We start from the raw sequence: 5,763 nt of genomic DNA, 5'->3' as shown, positions 1-5,763 counted from the left end.
TGCTATTGAGAATAATAAAGTAGGGGGTGGAGATAGGGAGTGTCAAGACACACTACAGTTTTTAAATATAGTTCAAAAGAAAGTGTTCACTGAGAAGCTGACATGAAGTAAAGACCTGAAGAAGACAAAGAAACTAGTCATATGAATAGCTAGTAAAGAATCTTCCAAGCAGAGAAAACAGAAACATAAAAGCTCTGAGCAAGAAGCACACTGGTGTGATCAAGAAAGGCAAAGAGCTCAGGGTGGCTGGAAGAAAATGACAGAGGGAGAGAATAGTAAGGAAGAAGAGAGACCAATACTGGAAGAGAAGTAGTGTATAAAAAAAAAAATAGCCTTGGTCATTTCAAGGACTATGGCTTCTATTTGAAGTGAGAGGGTAACCCTAGGTGGGCTTTGAGTATAACAGTGGCAATATATGGATTTCATTTAGCAGGATCATTTTGGCTACTCTGTTGAAAATGGATTTTAGGACTGAAAGTGTGGTCGTAGGGAGGCCAATGAGAAGACTATTTTTATTTTAGACAAAAAAATAGCTGCTTATTGTGAGGTATTAATAATGAGAACTGCTCAGGTTTGGGATGCAGCTTGAACGTAGAGCAGATAGTTTTGGCTGACACATTAAATAAGGCTGCTAAAGAAGGAGAGGAGTCAAGAGTGACTCCAAAGTTGTTAGTTTAAAAAGCTGGAAGAACTGAATTGTCACTGACAAAGATTGGAAGGCTGTTTTAGGAGCAGGTTTGGGAGAAGAGAAAACTCAGTATGTCAGTTTGGGGAACCACAAGTTAAGATTTTCATTAAGCATCCAGGTGGAGATCTTAAGTAGACAGATGTATGTGTCCTGATGTTTTTTTTTTTTTCCCTACATTGTTCAATTTGGTTTATAAATATTTTATTTTGGATTCATAAATCATAGCATACAGTTAACATTTAGCCATAAGATCAAGTAAGAACATTAGAAAAATAAATCTAACCAGAAAATAAATAAATAAAAGAACTGTTATAGATTGAATCATGTCCCCCAAAACTATGTGTTTGAAACCTTAAGCCTTATACCTGTGGATTTGGGAATAGGATTTTCTTTGTTACATTATGAGGCTATATCAGTGTAGGTTGTGTCTCAAACCTAATGATTTTGAGGTACAAAAGGAACAGATTAGACAGAGAGGAACAAGGAAGCACAAATGAGGGAAAGAGAGAAGTCATGTGAAGATCACCAAGGAACAGAAGAATGCAGGGGACAAAGGAAGCTGAGACAAAGATTTTTCCACAGAGCCCACACAAAGAAAGAGAGAATCTTGCCCTAGGGCTGGTGCCTGGATTCAGACTTCCTAAACTACAGTGTTGGGAAAGAATATTGATAAACCATGGACTGCAAGAAGAATGAACAAATCTGTCTTGGAAGAAGTACAGCCAGAATGCTCCTTAGAAGCAAGGATAGCAAGACTTTATCTCACATACTTGGGACTTGTTATCAGGAGGGACCAATTCCTGTAGAAGGACATCACGCTTGGAAAAATAAAGAGTCGGTGAAAAAGAGGAAGGCTCTCAATGAGATGGATTGACACAGTGGTTGCAACAATGGACTCAGGTACAAAAACTATTGTGAGGGTGGTCCAGGACTGAGCAGTGTTTTGTTCCGTTGTACATGGGGTTACTATGAGCCAGAACTGACTTCACAGCACCTAACAACACCAACAAACTGTGAGAAAGTGAATTTCTATTTACTAAAACCAAGTGCCAGTGGCATTTGTCTTACAATCAACCCGAAACCAAATCCTTTGCTGTTGAGTTGATTCCAACTCATAGCCACCTTATAGGAAGTTCTACTTCCCCATAGTGTTTCCAAGGAGTGGCTGATGGATTTGAACTGCCGACCTTTTGGTTAGCAGCCAAGCTCTTAACCACTGTGCCACCAGAGCTTCATTTTGTGTTACGGTAGCACTAGAAAATTAAGACAAGAACCAAGAATTAAAACTTAAAACAATCTAAAGTTTATAGGTTGGTGAGAGAAGAAATGAAAGAGTTTAAGAATGATTTTCCAGCTTCAGGATGAAAACAAGGATGTTTCAAAGGGAAGAGACTGATCTGCATCAAATGCTGTGAACTGAAGAAAGATGAGCACTGGAAATTGGTCACTGAGTTTTGTAACATCAGGTCTTTGATAACTAGAGCAGCTTTAATGAGGGGAAAAAGTCAAGTTGGAATGGGTTCATGTGAAAGTGGGGAATTGGAGACTTCACCTCTTTTTAGGTGTTTTGCTATAAAGGAGGAGAGAAATGAGGCTGCATTTGAAGGGGAAGTAGAGACAGGAGAGTTTCTTTTTTAAGATGGACATCTTTTTTTTTTTTAAGGACACAATATGTTTATACACCAATGAGAAACTGCAAGTACATATGGAAATTTTGCATATGAAATATTTGAGGGGAAAATTTCCAAAGAGCTGTTTTTGAGTAAGTGAGAGTGGATGAGATATTTGTGTAAAAATACGGTATTTACCTTTTCTAAGAGCATAACCAAAAAAACCAAACCAAATCCAGTGCCATCGATTCGATTCTGACTCATAGCGACCCTATAGGACAGAGTAGAACTGCCCCATAGAGCTTCCAAGGAGCGCGTGGCGGATTTGAACTGCCAACCCTTTGGTTAGCAGCCATAGCACTTAACCACTATGCCACCAAGGTTTCCTCTAAGAGCATAGATTATTCATTTTCAGACATACGAGAGAAGGCACAATACATATGCCCATGCAGGTAAATTGGTGTATATGATAGATAGTAGAGACTTCTAGAGGTCCCCTACTAATGGCTCCTACATTTTCAGTGAAATAGTATTTGTGCTGTGTTTGTTTTCCATATCCAGTCAATTCTGTGGGTGCACAGGCATATATTTGCATTTAGACAAGGTTTCGCATTTGTTTGTTAAAAGAGTATGACAAAGGAATAAAGGGGCAATTGAAGTGCGTGATTATAATCAATGAGTCTAACCGGAAGCAAATGGGATCCCCATGAGATTTAAGCTGGGTATGACAGAAGTTTCAATCTGTATGCTGACCAAATAATCCAAGAAGCTGGACTATATGAAAAAGAATGGGGCATTAGGATTGGAGGAAGACTCATTAACAAACTGCAGTATGCATATGATACAACCTTGCTTGCTGAAAGTGAAGAGGACTTGAAGCACTTAATGATGAAGATCAAAGCCCACAGCCTCCAGTTTGGATTACACCTCAACATAAAGAAAACAAAAGTCCCCAAAATTGGACCAATAAGCCACATTACGCTAAACAGAGAAAAGATTGAAGTTGTCAAGGATTTCATCTTACTTGGATCCACAGTCAACACCCATGGAAGCAGCACTCAAGAAATCAAGGCACATTGCATTGGGCAAATCTGCTGCAAAGAACCTCTTTAAAGTATTGAAAAGCAAAGATGTCACCTTGAAGTCTAAGGTGTGCCTGACCCAAGCCATGGTGTTTTCAATTTCCTCATATGCATGTGGAAGCTGGACAATGAATAAAAAAGATTGAAGAAGAATTGATGCCTTTGAATTGTGGTGTTTGCAAAGAATATTGAACATACCATGGACTGCCAAAAGAAAGAACAAATCTGTTTTGGAAGAAGTACAACCAGAATGTTCCTTTGAAACAAGGATGGCGAGACTCTTACATATTTTGGACATATTTTCAAGAGGGATCAGTCTCTGGAGAAGGACATCATGCTTGGTAAAGTACACGGTTAGCAGAAAAGAGCAAGAGCCTCAATGAGATAGATTGACACAGTGGCTACAACAATGGGCTCAAGTATAACATTGATTGTGAGCATGGCACAGGACCGGGCAGTGTTTTTTTCTGTGGTACATAGGGTCTCTATGAATCAAAACTGACTCGAGCACATCTAATAAAAACAACAACAACGTGACAGAAGTGAGCACATTAGAGGAAAAGAAGAGTGGTATAAAGTTGGCAGCATCAATGTACTGTAGAGAGAAGGTGCTGAGGAGAGTTAAGTGGAAAGAAAGAACTGAAGGCTGGAGAATGAAATGCTGAAAATTAAAATTGTGAATAACTTTCATTTATAGATAATAACAAGTTCTTGAGTATGATCAAGAAGTGAGTGGATGAAATCTGAGAATATTATTAGACAGGTGATCAAAGAACTGAAAGGTTGGTTTATTGCCCGGATCTTCTAGGTAGAAACTGAAATCACAGTTCACGCTGATAGACTTAGTGGATGAGAGAGTAACTCTGAGCCAGAAGCTAAAAGATTTGCAAAAATACAAGGGAATGCCCTGAGGATAGTAGATTAATTTTATGATTACTTTAACAAAGAACAATAGAGAGTAGAATATTCTACTGCCATAAAAATTCCAAACATAGGTTTTTAGAGAGAAGAGAGGGAGAAAGCTCCAGAAGTCTTAACAAAGATTGAAGAGGTGATATACCCTGCTCCCACGGTCTGAGAGTATATGTGAGAAAACATCCAACACAGGAAGTCTATGTTTGAGTCAGAAGCAGAAAGTGAAGGAGAGTTTCAGAGACATTTTAGGGGATATAAGGGAGTGTGGTGTTCATCAACTGAAGCTTGCAGAGGGAAAAGTGAAAAGTTTTCAAAAGTTGATTTGGGTGGAAAGTGGGCTAAAGAAGATGTGCAACTCAAATGATAGAGCCTCAATGATGGCCACTGACATCAAGTTAGTACCAAGGGTCTAAACACTGATGGGGCTGTGTATGTTAAGGGAAGGGAGGAATGAGGATCTTAGAAAGATAATTCAGTGTTTCGGGGCCCATTTGCTTCCTAGTGATCAATGCGTGAAGAGTATGGTCTTACATTGATAAAAAAAAAAGTAGAGGGGGTCCCGGAAATAATATCAATTACAAAGGAGGAAAAAAACTAAAAATCCTAATTATAGAAGGATTATTTACTAGATATTTTAGATTAAATACAGGTATATTATCTATTTTAAACTACCACTTTAATACTACAAGTATTGATAAGCTAAATTTTTATTATATCTTTGCTCTCTATTATTAGTTTGAGTATGCTTTGTTCTTAAACATATTTTTTTCAGACAGTGTCTGGTTGATGTTTTAGTTCAAGTTAGAAAACAGAGTCTGAGGAAAAACTCGGATGTTAAAAGTATGATGGGATGTGCAATACCGTGGAGGCAGGCATAAGGGGAAAGGGGAGGTAGAAAAAGCAAAAAGAAAAAAAAAATTACCTTACTTAAAAAAAAAAAAAAAATTTTGTAGCCAACAGGAGTGATTGCTTGTCTCACAGGACGTTTTCAGAGAGGATAAATACGTTTACTGCATCTCAAATCTGTCTATATAAAAGGAAGAAAAGAGAAGAATTCAACCCCTAAATCCCTAACAACTTCATTTTTCCAGAAGTCAAAGTCCAACCCACAGAAAAGAACTCTCCCATATTCTTTTGGCTGCACCTCCTGGCTGTTATTGGGTTGACCAGAGGCACCATGGTCCTTGCACATTAAGTGACACAGAAATCTCTCCCTGTCACTTAGTGGCACACAAAACCCCTTATTGCCCAGTTCGCTTCAACCCATAGTAACTCCATGTTTACCACAGTAAAACTGTGCTCCATAGGGATTTCGGTGGCTGATTTTTCGGAAGTAGATCGCCAAGTCTCTCTTCCGAGATGCCTCTGGGTGCACTCACACTGACAATCTTTTGATTAGCAGCCAAGTGTGCTAACAGTCTGCACTACCCAGGGACTTCGGAGGTACACAAGGCTTCTTGATTTGTAG

The sequence above is a fragment of the Elephas maximus genome, chromosome 14 (assembly GCF_024166365.1).
Source record: "Elephas maximus indicus isolate mEleMax1 chromosome 14, mEleMax1 primary haplotype, whole genome shotgun sequence".
Taxonomy (NCBI): Eukaryota; Metazoa; Chordata; class Mammalia; order Proboscidea; family Elephantidae; genus Elephas; species Elephas maximus.
Note: the sequence above shows the minus strand (reverse complement) of the source record.